The sequence below is a fragment of the Ceratotherium simum genome, chromosome 2, assembly GCF_057802395.1.
Source record: "Ceratotherium simum simum isolate JZ-2026a chromosome 2, ASM5780239v1, whole genome shotgun sequence".
Classification (NCBI taxonomy): Eukaryota; Metazoa; Chordata; class Mammalia; order Perissodactyla; family Rhinocerotidae; genus Ceratotherium; species Ceratotherium simum.
Genome location: NC_141901.1, coordinates 96231114 through 96247455, shown reverse-complemented (window position 1 = coordinate 96247455; position 16342 = coordinate 96231114). Strand labels below are relative to the sequence as shown.

Genomic DNA, 16342 nt, shown 5'->3' with positions numbered 1-16342 from the left:
GTTTACATTCGTATATATATGTACACAAACTAAGTACACAGAGGGTCCTTTTCTTCACCTTCATCTCCCTTCAAGCTCTATTTGTATATTGCGAGCTACTTCAAAGTCTAGTCTTTCTTATAGTTTCTCACAACAATGCTATTATACTGATTTCAGAAGATTTTATTAGCCACATATATCCTCATATATGTACCCTCTCATAACACATATGATCATAATGAATACACCCTGTTTTGTATTGTTTTGTTTTTTTACTTAGCAAGTGTATCCTGAATATTCTTTTGTGTGTATGTCAATAAATCTATATCATAGTAGTAATGATTATATAATATTGTTGAATTAACCAACCTACTCCATCCAACATTTAGATTGTCCCAGGTCTTCACTATATCATTGCTCCCTTGAGGGATCTCCAGTGACCCCTCACAGTTTTCCTTGACTGCTGTGTCGCAGTTGACACATAAACTTCTCTTTTAAAACTCTCTAGTCCTCTGGGTTCTGTTTCTTCTCTTCCTTCTCTGCTCAGTCCTTTCGTTTTTCTCCTCGAGCTCCTCTCCTTTCTTCTGTTCCTAAGGGTAGATCCCTCCAGCTGTCTTCTCTTTACCAACTTCCTCACTAAACTAAATGTCACCTCCCTGAGTGTCTCCATTTAGCCAGCACCTCAGCTCCAACCACGTGCTGCCAAATTCCCCCCTCCATCTCCAGTCCTGGCCTATTTCTGAGTTTGTTTATTGTGTAACCAACTTCAGGACACATATCTCTCTGTGATTATCCTGTAGCTACCTCAAAAATTAAACAATGAAACAAAAACCAAACTTTCCTCTGAACTTACTCCCCAATCTGAGTTCAGTATTGCAATTATCGGTGCCCCCATCCTACTTACACTGGGAATTCTTCCTCACCTTTTTCCACTCGGTACTTCTAGGTTTTAAGTTTTGACTTCACTTGAGTCAGTGACCAAATAAGAGCATGAGTGAATGAATATCTGTCAAGTATCTTTTATGTACAAACACCTTGCCTAGTGTTTACCTGCGTGTTCCTCTTCCTGCTCGTCACACCAACTTACTACATAGGTCTCGTTATCCTCTTCATTGAAGGGGAAACTTGGCTCAGATTTCATGGTTCGAAGATGTGTCTTGAATCCCTTTTGTCTTCTCCACTGCTAATGCCATAAACTTAGGTCTTTGTTGCCTTCCTAGAAGACTAATCGATGTAGAAATGTCCCGAAAGGTTTCCCTGTTTCCATTCTCTCTCTTTTTCAACATATCCTGCGTGCTGTAGGTGTTTTGAAAATATCTGCTCTGTAGCTCCATTTCTCAAAAGTTTCTACTGGTTCCCTTTCCCTCTAAGATAAAGGTGAAGGCCTTTCAACTGCATTTCTGCTCCTCCTCCTCTTCCTAAGCCCTCTGAGCTCTACCTGCAGGGAATCACTTTCATTTCTTCAAATCGCCAGTCTCTGTCACTCCTCCCTACTTTTGTTCATGTCGTTGTTTCATCCTAGAATACAATGCCTACATTCTCTGACTCGAAAACATTGCTCATTCCTCAGGGCCTAACTTCTTTGTCACCTTCCCTGACTCCAGTAGGTAAGAATTCCTTGTCTGTTGTGGCGGGTTGGGTTCACCAGGAGGCAGACTCTGAGATGGAGATCGGCAGGCGGTGGGGAAGGGGAGGGAAGCAGGACTGAGCGGTGGGAGAAGATGGCTGAGATACAACCTCAGTGGAATCCTCGGCCGCCCCCCAGGGAGCTTAGAGGCTGGAGTGGCCCGTGAGAGTTATGTTGGCCCAGCTACAAGTCTTTGTCATTCTCTCTGGTACATTCTCATTATAGAATCTTTATTTTTTATACTGGACATCTACTTGACCCTCTGCTACTTGTAATTTATTTTTGGCTGCGGAGTCCCCAGTCTAATGTCTTGCCCCTTGCAGGTGCACAGTAGATGCTTATTGAATGAATGGAACTAGGATTTTCCTTGTACTTTTGTTTCCTCATCGTTATAATGGAATAACCAAGACTTGTAAAAGAACCTGAGTGAAGAAAAGAATGTGGTTGTGATTTGTGAGGCGGCACTGGCTTTCTTAGCTTCACAGCAAATCAGCACACACAGACATCTCAGGTATAGAGAGTGACGTGGACTGCACAGATGAGTCATATTCAGCTGAAACTAACTATGCTGAGTCCAAACACAGTGTACACAAGAAGATCAATCCATTGCTTCTTAGTACCTCAGAGACCATTTTATACTGTTGTCTTATTCTTACCATGGATACCAAGGACAAGCATCCATTCCACTGTATGGATGAGGACAGGCCCAGAGAGGTTAACTGATCCACCTAAAGTCAAACAACAGGTTGTTGGCATTGACGTGACTAAACACGTGTGTCCTGACTCCTAGTCCAATGGGATCCCTATGATAGACGGCTTAAGATAAAGAGGTGTATCCGCATCACTATATTCTGCCTACTGACACTTCAAGCTCTTTATGTCCAGAACCAAACCTATAATCTTCTCTCTTCCCACCCAAACCTCCTCCTCGGCCCGTGTTCCATGTGTCAATTAACAGCAGCTCTATTTTACCCAGTTACTGAAGCTTGAGACCCAGAATCAACCCTGACTCCTTCCTTAACTCTCTATCATAAAGAGCTTCTCTCAGGTGACGGCTGTATGGCAGTTACAATGGCAGACTCGAAGATAATTCGGACAGAGTTCCTACCTTCAGAGAGCTTCCAACCTTCCTTGTGGTTATATGTGTGTACTGGGGACAGTGAGGAGGAGGAGGAAAATCAACAAAGTACAGTTACAACACAGCGCTAAGTACTCTCATGTTAGAGGGAAGCCCACAGCCAGTGCGGATCACTGTGTAAGAGGCAGTAACAGAAAATGAAGGTAGCACTGAGCCAGGTTTTAAGGGGCCTTGTATATTAGTCTGAGAAGTTTGGGTTTGGTTTTTGTTTTGATTTGTTTTTCACCTTGAAGGCAGCCAACTGACAGACTTCAAGCAGGGGAGGCAAGAGAGCTCTGTGGAGAAGGGATGGAAGTGTAGTTAGCCTGGAAGAAAGAAATCTGGGGTAGACTGTTAATAAGACCATCCAAAAGTTAAGGGGGAAGGGTGCAGGAGGGGGCCACGGCGTGAGCAGAATGGCTAGATGAGGAGTGAATGGGTGGCAAGAAGTGGAGAGTCAGTGTAGACCGCTCTCTCAAGTTGCCAAGAGAAGGAGAAAGGTCACTGATAACTTAGGAGAGGTAGGATGCAGTCTTATTGTTACTACTGATGCTAAAAGTGTTTTGAGTTAGGGAAACTTGAAAATGTCTGTGTGCTGAAGACAGAGAGACAGTCTAGGAAGAAGGTGAAGCTGAGGAAACAGATGGGACGATGCAGTTTAATGTCTTGGTCCAGTTATCCCAAACCTGACTGATGATCAGAGTCACCTGGAGTGCCTATTCTTTGGCCCCCAACCCAGCCCTAGTGAACCAGAGTGTTGGCTTGGTAAAGCTTGGGTATCTGTAGGTGTCAAAAGCTGACTGATGATCAGCCAGGCTTGAGAACTCCACCTCTGTTCATTTTCTCTGACTCCTTCCATGAATGTTTGGAGATCACCTGGACCTTTGTGTCCTTGGGGCGTGGTTTACTAGAGAGGAAGAGCGCAGAACAGTAGATCCTGGACTGATTGTTGGATTGCCCGGAAGTCTATTCTGGATTCTCTGAACCGATTGCCAGGCTGTCTTAACTGAATAAAGGACAGAATGGACTGGTTATTTTTGCATTATAAATCGCCTAGAACGGACATGAAGAGCTGTAAGCTTGGAGCAGAATCAGATTTGAGGATGTCCTCTCCTTAGTATTAGACTCAAGGAAAAACAGTGAGGTAGCTGGGTCACGTGCCATTAATCTGGCTTGGCAATGGGCTTTAGCTTCCGCGATCACTGTGGTGGAAGAAGGACTGGGCTGCATGGTCTGGATCCCTTCAGGGCTCAGAGCTTAAGTCACTCTTCCCGTTCTGAGCCGGAATATCCTTAGCTGTAAAATGGGAATAATAATATCTCCTTGGTGAAACTCCACATTCTGGCTCTTGCTAGCTATTGTGTACTTGGGAAAATTAACCTTATATGCCTTGGTTTCCTGAATAATAAATAAAACCTACCTCATAGGCTTGTTTGTAAGAGTTAACTGAGATTATATATATATAAAAGACTTAGCAAAGTCCTGGTACAAGGTCAGACACTCTATATGCTTCCCACTTGTAGAACAGCATAAATAGTATCAGGGGTCCACGAAATTTGGCCCCTCCAGAATATGTAGTAAAACGATACTCAAGATGTGAGCGAGGAGGAGGAATTGGAAAAATGTGAAGGGTATAATGCCAGAAGTTTTGTTTGGAGTCCTCAGAATGTTAATTTATTTTACTCCCCTCCCAAATGATTGTTCTGGCACAGAATATTACTGAAAGGTGCTGTGTAATTTCTGGTCTGTAGAGGAAGTGTGGGTGTTTTTGTGTGTCTGCAGCTCTGTGTATTTAGGACACTCCTGTATTTTATATTTGGCAAGCTGTGGGAGGTCGACAGCTTTGTGTGCTTTGCTGAGTGGTGTTGGGCTGGGCATCAGGAAGCCCCGAGCTCCTTGAGGTGGGAGGCAACAAGCTTTCTATCACAGAGCATTTTCTTTTCGTCCTACCTCTGGTGGATAATATTGTTGAGAAAAACGGAAGTCACGGCCCGACTACAAGCGATTTGTAATCCATCTCTTTCTCATCAGCTTGGTGGTTTAAGCATTAAAGAGGGCAGGCAGGGTGTTTGGGGATATGGTTGGTTTTGTCTTGACTGGAGAGGCTGATGGTAAGAACTGGTCAGATGTAGATGGTGAAATTGAAAGGAAATATTTGAGGACCGTGGGACCTGAGGCCCATATGTTAGAATATCCACAGACACTGTAGTGCACTGTGTGCAGGCAGATCTTGAGACTCAATAAATGGGAAGTATGGAGCACCTGAAAGGGGGAAAGACACATTTTTTATCTGCTTTTCTGACAACAGTTTCTGCGTTGTGGTTGAGGAAAAATAAGCCAATGGGTATTGTAAAATTGTCTGTCTTCACTTAGAATTAGCATAGGAACTGTAAGAGAGAGAAAAGGCAGTTTGTTGAAGGCCTTCCAGACGGGGATGGAGGGACGAGAGCTTACCTTTAAAGAGCAAGGAGCCATCACAGGTAGCTCCCCTTCTCTCAAGCCCCTTATTAAGTTGTCTTCCTCATTGTCACCTCAGCGTTTCTTGGCACTGTTTGGACATTTTGTTTAGTCTGGGGTCACTATTAATAATCTCGTAGTGCTCACCTACAGCTTCTAAGTCAGTAGGAAGTGAGGAAGCTCTTTCTTTTTTTTTGCATAAACTAGATCAAAGCCAGTTCGAAGTTTGCTTTTTCTCTGTGGTTGTATATCTGTGTACTTTTGCATTTTTTCTGTGGTTGTATATCAGTACTGCCCACTAGCCTTCATTGTTTGCCTTCTAACTACTTTTCTCTCTGGGTTTCTCAAGGGTCTTTGGGAACACCTTGTCAAATCTATTACTTTAAAGATGAGGAAGTTGCAAAATCTCACGGGGGACAGAGGTGAAGAGCCTTGGCCCAGGTCATCATTCACTGGTTCGCTCAGCCAAGACTGAGTGAGTGCTTCCTAAAAGCCGAGCATGTGCCGGGCTCCAGGACTGTGATGAAGAAAACTAACTTGGCTCCTGCCCTCATGGAGCTCACAGCAGCTCTGTGGGAGACACATGAAACAGACAGCCACAAATTAAATATACGGAACGTTACTGATGTCCACTGTGAAGGAAAATACTGAGTGCTGTGAGAGAGGATAGTAATGGAGAGTGGTCAGGGAAGATCTCTCCGAGAAGGTGACAAGAGTTATTCCAGGACTGAGGATCGCCTTGTGCAAAGAGCTTGGCCCATTTCCAAAACAGAAAGGAATAAGCTCTTGATGTCCAGTGTGGAGAGCTGAAGAGGGGAGAAGTGAGGTCGGAGAGTAGGAAGGGGTCAGATGGTACAGGGCCTTGTGGGGTTTGGATTTGATACTAGGTGTGGTATGGTGGGAGACCTTTGAAGGGTTTTAAGCAAGTCAATGGTGGCATTTCATTGCCATTTTAGAAAGATGCCTTTGGATGCTGTATAGAGGGTAAATTTAGGGTCAGAGAGCTTGCCAGTCAGAGATGCGACTTAAACCCATGGCTTATTCTCATTTATCAGGGTCTTCCTTCTAGTTCCTAAGTGCCAACTCGAATTAAATAGAAAGTGCAAAATAGCACTGGGCCAATGTCCAAATGGCTTTCTTATCCTTGCTCAAATTGATGGTGAAAGGAAAAGACACCTAAGGCTCACGTCTCTGACTTGTTGAACACTTACAAAATGATTACGAGATCTCAGCTGTATAGTTTCTCAGATAAAAGCTCCTTCCATTTTGTAAACCATGCTATTCGTTGTTTGATGTCACTCAGAGTTGTGAGTGCTGTAATTACTGTTGACTCTGCCTTCTAAGCTGTAGCTTGTGTCTCTGCCATTTTCCAGTTAAGCCAGCCTGTGGGGTCAGTGGTGGACCCCATGACATTGGACGACCCCACTGGTGTGTGGCAGTTTAAGCAGTTCAGCAGTTCGTTTTGTCTCACGCAGTTAAATGCTCACTTGAGCCTTGTGTCTTACGTCAATTGTGAACTCATTCCTTTTTGTCAAATGTCTCCTTAATTGTTTTTATTTACGTTGTATATTTACAAACTAATGCAACTGATTACTTTGAGAAACACCAACATGTTTATATGTTTATTCTGCCTCTCAAAAATACTCAGTGAGCTTTTTGTCTGTTGATTGCTAATTCATTCAGCATATATTTACTGACATATAGAAGCACTGTAGAGTTCTGGAAAGAGCAGGGCCTTTCGAGGCAGGCACACTGAGATCAACTCATGACTCTGCCCTTGTGGCTTGGAGCAGGTTAGTTCTGCATGTGCAAAATGGGTATAATAACAAACTTCATAGAGTAATTATGAAAAGTGGCACACATAGATAAAACTAGTTTGTACGATGCTCAATAAATTTTCACTATTTTATTATCAAATCAGCTTTATTGAGGTATAATTGACATCCAATAAACGTCACATGTTTAACATATACAATTGCTACATTTTGACATGTGTCGTCCTGTGAATCATCAGATGAGCAGGCTTTTTCTCTCTCCACTTACCTATTTCTGTACTGCTTGCATGAGCAGTGGTGTTGGGAGAAGGGAGTGTTTATCACTTGAAAACAGTATCATTGTGGGGCCAGCCCGGTGACGCAAGTGGTTAAGTGCGCACGCTCCGCTGCGGTGGCCCGGGTTCTCCAGTTTGGATCCCAGGCGCTCACCGACGCACTGCTTGGCAAGCCATGCTGTGGTGGCATCCCATATAAAGTAGAGGAAGATGGGCACGGATGCTAGCCCAGGGCCAGTCTTCCTCAGCAAAAACAGGAGGATTGGCGGATGTTAGCACAGGGGTGATCTCCTCAGAAAAAAAAAAAAAAAAATCAGGGGCGGAGTCAAGATGGCGGCGTAGGCAGACTCTGAACTCACCTCCTCCCGTGGACACAGCCAATTTACAACTACTCGTGGAAAAATTACCCCTGAGACAGAACTGAAAACTGGATAAGAGGAACTCCTGCAACAACGGACAATCCTAACTGGGGTGGAAGAGGCAGAAACTCCCTTCCGGAGAGGAAAAACGCCGCCTTTACAAGCCGCCAGCGTCACAGCCGCCGGGAGCAGCTCACAGGTACGCAGCCTCCCTGGAGGCGCGGGGCCCTGAGCCGGGGAGCGCCCCCGCTGTGGGCATTTTGTGGACCCAGCACAATTGAGACCAGCAGCATAATATCTGACTTTGCCTGCTACTAAAGCATTGGGTAGCACCCCCAGAAAACCCGGTTCACAAAGAAACTAAAACTGGCTCTTAAAGGGCCCGCGCACAAACTCACCCGTTCCAGAAAGCATCCTAAAATCACCAGAAAGAAAGGTGCACAGTGCTTCGGTGACAAGAGACTCACCTAATAGGCCCTGAGTGCATCTCGGTGAAGGGTGAGACCTCTCCAGGGACTGGGACATTGGCGGCGGCCATTGTTGTGGCCTGGTGTGAGCGTGCTGACACAGACGCCATTGGAGTTCTCCCTGAGACCTGCTAGCCCAGGGTCTGCTCCACCCGCTAGAGCACCGATTTAATCCAGCTCAGCCAGGGCAGGCAGCCCACCCTAGAGACTAGCCCCACCCAACAACAAGCCCTCAGGCAACGTGTGGGCCTGCATAGATTGGTGACTGGATTCTCTGCAGCCTGGCAACTGAGCTGACTTGAGCGGGGCAGGGTGTGCACAAGGAGCGGGTGGAGAGTGTCGGGCGGTGGCAGAGTGTGTGGGGCTCCCGCCCTGGAGAGACTGGGTCCACTTGGGGAGGTCGGGGCGCTCACACGGGGCAGGACTGTGTTGACTGTGTGTGTGGACCTGTGGGCGGCAGGGCTTCTCAGCCACAGAAGACTTGTACTTCTCAAAGACCCACATAGGAGGTTTGCTCCACCTTCCAAAACCTGAAACAATTGGGTGTTCCTGTGCCTGAGGCCAGCCCCACCCAGCTGCAATCCTCAGAGAGCTGACAAGAGACCTAATAGGCTAGAGGCTTACAGCAATTGTAAGGCCCTGAGCCTAACAACCTGCCACGGTGGGGGCCTACTCACTTAAAAGAAATACTGCAACACAAATGTGGTATTAGAACTTGCAGCCAACTGTGCTGGGGCTCCCCACACCTGATAAAGAGACTGAAGGGCCCACAACAACTACAAGCAGCTGAGCATTACAACAGCTGGCCAGGAGCATAACTCAGCCTCCCTGGGCGCCTACAGGGAGAGCAAACAGGCCACAGCAGAAGGATACACGTAGCCCACATAGGGGTCACCCGTGGAACATTGAGAACTGAGGGAAGCACACTGGAAGCCTCCTAAGCCATCACTTACATAAGGTCACCTATCCAAGAGCAGGAGACGTGGCTGACCTACCTAATACGTGAGACACAAGCACAGGGAAAGAGGCAAAATGAGGAGGCAAAAGAATACATTCCAAGTAAGGGAACAGGACAAAACCCCAGAAAAGGAACTTAGTGAAACAGAAATGAGCAACCTACCCGACAGAGAGTTCAAACTAAGAGTGTTAAGGATGCTCACTGATCTGGGGAGAAGAATAGATGGACTCAGTGAGAATGTCAACAAAGAAATGGAAGATATAAAAAGAACCAATGAGAATTGAAGAATGCAATCTTGGAAATGAAAAACTCATTAGAGGGACTCAAAAGCAGAGTAGAGGATACAGAAGAACGGATCTGTGAGCTGGAAGAAAGACTAGAAGAAATTACCCAAGGTGAACAGGTAAAAGAGAAAAGAATTAAAAGAGTGAGGACAGTCTAAGGGACCTCTGGGACAACATCAAGCGCACTAACATCCATGTTATAGGTGTCCCGGAAGGAGAAGAGCGAGACAAGGGGGCAGAGAATCTATTTCAAGAAATAATAGATGAAAACTTCCCTAACCTAAGGAAGGAAACAGACATCCAGGTACAGGAGGCACAGAGAGCCCCAAACAAGATAAACCCAAAGAGGCCCACACCAAGACACATCATAATCAAAATGTCCAGAATTAAAGATAAAGAGAGAATCCTAAAAGCCGCAAGAGAATGTCAAGTTACATACAAAGGAAACCCCATAAGGCTATCAGCTGACTTCTCACCAGAAACCTTACAGGCTAGAAGAGAATGGCATGATATATTTAAAGTGCTAAAACGAAAAAACTTACAGCCAAGAATACTCTACCCAGCAAGGTTATCGTTCAAAATGGAACGAGAGATCAAAATTTTCCCAGATAAGCAAAAATTAAAGGAGTTTGTCACCAAGAAACCAGTGTTACAAGAAATGTTAAAGGGACTGATTTAAGGGGAAAAGAGAAGACCACAAATAGGAAAAATTATCTATTTCCACGATTAGAACGTAATGGATACAAATTCACAAAAAAGAGGTTGGATATGATATCAAAAACATAAAAGGAGGGAGGAGGGTAGTTAAAGAGTACAGCTTTCAGACAGAGGTCAAACTAAAGTGACCATCAATTCTGTATAGAAGAAGGAAGGAACAGAGAGGGACTACTAAAACACTGAGAAAAAAAAAAAAAAGTTAAAAAATGGCAGTAAGTACATACTTATCAATAGCTACTTTAAATGTCAATGGACTAAATGCTCCAATTAAAAGGCATAGGGTGGCTGACTGGATAAAAAAACAAGACCCATATATATGCTGCATACAAGAGACACACTTCAGACCTAAAGACACTCACAAACTGAAAGTGAAGGGATGGAAAAAGATACTCCACGCAAATGGCAATGAAAAGAAAGCTGGGGTAGCAGTACTCATATCAGACAAAATAGACTTTAAAACAAAAACTGTAAAAAGAGACAAAGAAGGGCATTACATAATGATCAAGGGAACAATCCAACAAGAGGATATAACACTTGTAAATATCTACGCACCCAATGTAGGTGCACCTAAATATATAAAGCAATTATTAACAAACATAAAAACAGAAATAGACAGTAACACAATAATAGTAGGGGACTTTAACACTCCACTTACACCAACGGATAGATCATCCAAACAGAAGATCAATAAGGAAACATTGGCCTTAAACGACACACTAGAACAGATGGACCTAGTAGATATATACAGAGCATTCCATCCAAAAACCGAAGAATACACGTTCTTTTCAAATGCACATGGAACGTTCTCCAGGATTGATCACATATTAGGCCACAAAACAAGTCTCCATAAATTTAAGAAGATTGAAATAATACCAAGCATCTTTTCTGACCACAAAGGTATGAAACTAGAAATCAACTATAGGAAGAAAATCAGAAAAGCCACAAATACATGGAGATTAAACAAAATGCTACTGAACAACGACTGGGTTAATGAAGAAATCAAAGAAGAAATCAAAAAATACCTGGAGACAAATGAAAATGAAAATACGACATGCCAGAATTTATGGGATACAGCAAAAGCGGTTCTAAGAGGGAAGTTTATAGCAATACAGGCCTATCTCAACAAACAAGAAAAATCTCAAATAAACAATCTAACAATGCACCTAAAGGAACTGGAAAAAGAAGAACAAACAAAGCCCAAAATCAGTAGAAGAAGGGAAATAATAAAAATCAGAGGAGAAATAAATGAAATAGAGACCAAAAAACAATAGAAAAATTAATAAAACCAAGAGCTGGTTCTTTGAAAAGATCAACAAAATAGACAAACCTTTAGCTAGACTCACCAAGAAAAAAAGAGAGAAGGCACAAATAAGTAAAATCAGAAATGAAAGAGGAGTGGTTACAACAGACACCTCAGAAATACAAAAGATTATAAGAGAATACTATGAAAAACTATATGCCAACCAATTCGACAATCTGGAAGAAATGGATAAATTCTTAGAATCATACAACCTTCCAAAACTGGATCAAGAAGAAGTAGAGAATTTGAATAGACCAATCACCAGTAAGGAGATCGAAACAGTAATCAAAAACCTCCCCAAAAATAAAAGTCCAGGACCAGACGGCTTCCCTGGTGAATTCTACCAAACATTCAAAGAAGACTTAATACCTATCCTTCTCAAACTCTTCCAAAAATTGAGGAGGGGGAAGCTCCCTAACTCATTCTACGAAGCCGACATTACCCTGATACCAAAACCAGACAAGGACAACACAAAAAAAGAAAATTACAGGCCAATATCACTGATGAACATCGATGCGAAAATCCTCAACAAAATACTAGCAAATCGCATACAACAATACGTTAAAAGATTATACACCATGATCAAGTGGGATTTATTCCAGGTATGCAGGGATGGTTTAACATTCGCAAATCAATCAACGTAATACACCACATTAATAAAATGAAGAACAAAAATCACATGATCATCTCAATAGATGCAGAGAAAGCATTTGACAAGATCCAGCATCCATTTATGATAAAAACTCTGAATAAAATGGGTATAGAAGGAAAGTACCTCAACATAATAAAGACCATATATGAGAAACCCACAGCTAATATCATCCTCAATGGTGAAAAACTGAAAGCTATCCCTCTAAGAACAGGAACCAGACAAGGATGCCCACTGTCACCACTCCTATTTAACATAGTATTGGAAGTCCTAGCCAGAGCAATCAGGCAAGAGAAAGAAATAAAAGGGATCCAAATGGGAAAGGAAGAAGTGAAACTGTCACTATTTGCAGATGACATGATTTTATATATAGAAAACCCTAAAGAATCCACCAGAAAACTTTTAGAAGTAATAAACGAATATGGGAAAGTTGCAGGATACAAAATCAACATACAAAAATCAGTTGCATTTCTGTACACTAACAACGAAGTAGCAGAAAGAGAAATTAAGAATACCATCCCATTTACAATTGCAACAAAAAGAATAAAATACCTAGGAATAAACTTAACCAAAGAGGTGAAAGACCTGTACACGAAAACTATAAAACATTTCTGAAAGAAATTGAAGAAGACACAAAGAAATGGAAAGATATTCCATGCTCTTGGATTGGAAGAATTAACATAGTTAAGATGTCCATACTTCCTAAAGCCATCTATAGATTCAATGCAATCCCTATCAAAGTTCCAACAACATTTTTCACAGAAATAGAACAAAGAATCCTAAAATTTATATGGAACAACAGAAGACCCGACTAGCTAAAGGAATCCTGAGAAAAAAGAACAAAGCTGGAGGTATCACACTCCCTGATTTCAAAATATACTACAAAGCTATAGTAACCAAAACAGCATGGTACTGGCACAAAAACAGACACACAGATCAATGGAATAGAATCGAAAGCCCAGAAATAAACCCACACATCTATGGACAGCTAATCTTTGACAAAGGAGCCAAGAACATACAATGGGGAAAAGAAAGTCTCTTCAACAAATGGTGTTGGGAAAACTGGATAGCCATATGCAAAAATGTGAAAGTAGACCCTTACCTTACACCATACACAAAAATTAACTCCAAATGGATTAAAGACTTGAATGTAAGACCTGAAACTGTGAAAGTTCTAGAAGAAAACATAGGCAGTACGCTCTTCGACATCAGTCTTAGCAACATCTTTTCAAACACCACATCTGACCGGGCAAGAGAAACAATAGAAAAAATAAACAAATGGGACTACATCAAACTAAAAAGCTTCTGCACAGCAAAGGAAACCATCAACAAAACGAAAAGACAACCTAACAATTGGGAGAAGATATTTGCAAACCATACATCTGATAAGGGCTTAATCTCCAAAATATATAAAGAACTCATGCATCTCAACAACAAAAACTACCAACCCAATTAAAAATGGGCAAAAGACCTGAACAGACATTTCTCCAAAGAAGATATACAGATGGCCAACAGACACATGAAAAGATGTTCAAAATCACTAACTATCAGGGAAATGCAAATCAAAACTACAATGAGATATCACCTCACGCCCGTCAGAATGGCTATAATTAACAAGACAGGGAACAACATGTGTTGGAGAGGTTGTGGAGAGAAGGGAACTCTCATACACTGCTGGTGGGAGTGCAAACTGGTGCAGCCACTATGGAAAACAGTATGGAGATTCCTCAAAAAATCAACGATGGAACTACCATATGATCCAGCTATTCCACTGTTGGGTATTTATCCAAAGAACTTGAAAACACCAATTTGTAAAGGTACATGCACCCCTGTGTTCATTGCAGCCTTATTCACGATAGCCAAGACTTGGAAGCAACCTAAGTGCCCATCAAGGGACGAATGGATAAAAAAGCTGTGGTATATATACACAATGGAATACTACTCAGCCATAAGAAACGATGAAATCCAGCCATTTGTGACAACATGGATGGACATTGAGGGCATGATGCAAAGTGAAATAAGTCAGAGGGAGAAGGTCAAATACCGTATGATTTCCTTCATTAAGTAGTAGATAATAACAACAATAAACAAACACATAGGGACAGAGATTGGATTGGTGGTTACCAGAGGGGAAGGGGGGAGGGAGGAGGGTGAAAGGGATAATTGGGTACATGTGTGTGGTGATGGGTTGTAATTAGTATTTTGGTGGTGAACATGATGTAATCTATGCAGAAATAGAAGTACAATGATGTACACCTGAAATTTTTACAATGTTATAAACCAATGTTACTGCAATAAACAAAAAATTTAAAAAAAAAAAATAAATAAATAAATAAATAAAATAAAATAAAATATAGGCAAAAAAAAAAAAAATCAAAAAAAAATTTTAAATGGTATCATTGCTCTATATTGACTTAGTCACAATATTTAATTTATTTTAAATTGGATTTGGCATTAGAAGAAAGTAAGATTTTAGAATTTATCAAACAAAAGTACCAAAAAACGGTTGAGAAATGGTACTTCTGTGCCGATCTTCCAGCCGGCATGCTGCAGATACCACCCTGCAGCTCTTGTAGAGGGTGCGCCTTCATCTGAAAAGCACTGGGAATCTGCTTCCGGGGAACAGAGATGACTCAGGTACAGATCTCGCTCTTGAGGGTCTTAGAATCTAGGGATGGAGGAGGGAAAAGTTACTGGTAATGACAATAAGACTAGGAGGTGCTGGGGGATTTCAGAGGCCGCGGTGACTTCTCTCTGGAGGAGAGGCTTCAGTGAGGAAACCCCGTTTATGCCCCCTCCCGTGCCTCTGTCTGAGGAGGGTGTGCGCAGCAGTTTAGACAGACACGGTCCCTGCCCAGTGACAGCTTAAAGCCTCATGCTGTGCGTCACCGGCCAACAGGCTGGGCGTCTGCCCAGCTTTTTCCTGGAAGGCGTCCAGCATTTCTGCGGAAAGAGTGAGTGTGCGGGACCCCCGCCCGAGCTATCCGGTGGTCAGAACACCTCACTGACTCGCATGACTGGGGGAGGCCCCGCCAGGCTGCTGCGTGGGTGATAGGGCTCTCCTTCACCTCCATGTCTAGGTCAGGGAGGCCCGCCCGGGGTGACACCACCATGATAGATTGCTTCTGGGCCCTGGGGTCCTCATTACCATCATATCTGTCATCTTCTCGAGTACCCAATGACGGATGAAATGCCATCAGGTGCCAGAGGAGTTCTCAGTGGGAGGACCTTGCCTGGTACTTCTGCTCTGGTGCTGGAAAGACTGTAGGGAACCAAAATGATCTTTGTGGGGAGACTACATGTATCGTGACTGTATGAATTCTGATTTATTTTTAAAACATTTTTGCTCTCATCGGCTCCCCTTTTCATAGTCTCCCTGTAGCCTGTTTGTTGTTACAGATGTTACTTTTCACTGCTCATCGAGCTTTCCTGGGTTCCACAGCAGTGTTTGCCTTTTTATTGTGGGGCTGGCAGGGCTGCCTGGAGAACAGCGCTAATGCGAGATCAAGGGTCAGACCCCCAGGAGGCGAGGTGGAGAAAAAGCCTCGACCACGTTTACACATACTCACATCAACCACAGGTCTCAGGAGAGAGTGTGGTTGCCTGAGTCCAGGAGATGACCTTGATAGGAAAGGGGAAAGGCATTGTGGTCACACGCTGACCTGACTCTCTTCTTGTCCACTGTGAAACCTCAAGCAGGCCAAAAAACTTCTCTGAGCCTGTTTCCTCCTCTGTAACTTGGGGATGATAATTTTTTACTCCTGGGGTTTTCGTGAGCATAAAGTGCGCTACAGCTCCTTAGTGTGGGTTGGGCGGGGTAACTGGTGAAGGCATGAGGCGCTGAACGTGCTCTCTGTCCTCACGTAGCACATTTCACACGGCGTGGTCGGGGACGGACCAGCGATAAATTTGGGGACCCCTGACCAAATCTGGCTTGCCGCCAATGCCTGTGAATAAACTTTTATTGGCACCCACGCACACGTTCATTTAAAGATGTCCACGGCTGCTTGCACACTACAATAGCAGAGCTGGATAGTTGCAACAGAGACCTCATGGTCTGCAAAGCCAGAATTCCTTCTTCTCTGGCCCTTTACAGAGGGTGCTGGCCCCTGAGCCAGACTAAAGGGTGGCCGGCCTGCATCAGAGCTTTGTATGTATTTTTGTCAAATACACCTCCCACTTTCCTTTCTTTTTGCCTTTGCTCCGACTCCTCCTTCTAGTGCATTGCTCTCGGCTCCATTTCCCTCTGCACAATTGTCCTGGTATATCAGTTATTACGGTAGGGCTGGTTCTTTGGTCATCTCTGTATATCTTGCAGCCTGTAAAACAGCACCCTACACACAGTAAGCGTATAATACATAACTGAGTTGATGTGGAA

General features: G+C 43.3%; 1 protein-coding gene across 2 annotated transcripts in view; it reads left to right on the top strand.

The window, feature by feature from the left end:
• CACHD1 (cache domain containing 1) overlaps nucleotides 1-16342 on the top strand; it is a 208221-nt gene that overhangs the window by 136225 nt on the left and 55654 nt on the right. The gene's annotated exons all lie outside the window — the stretch shown is intronic.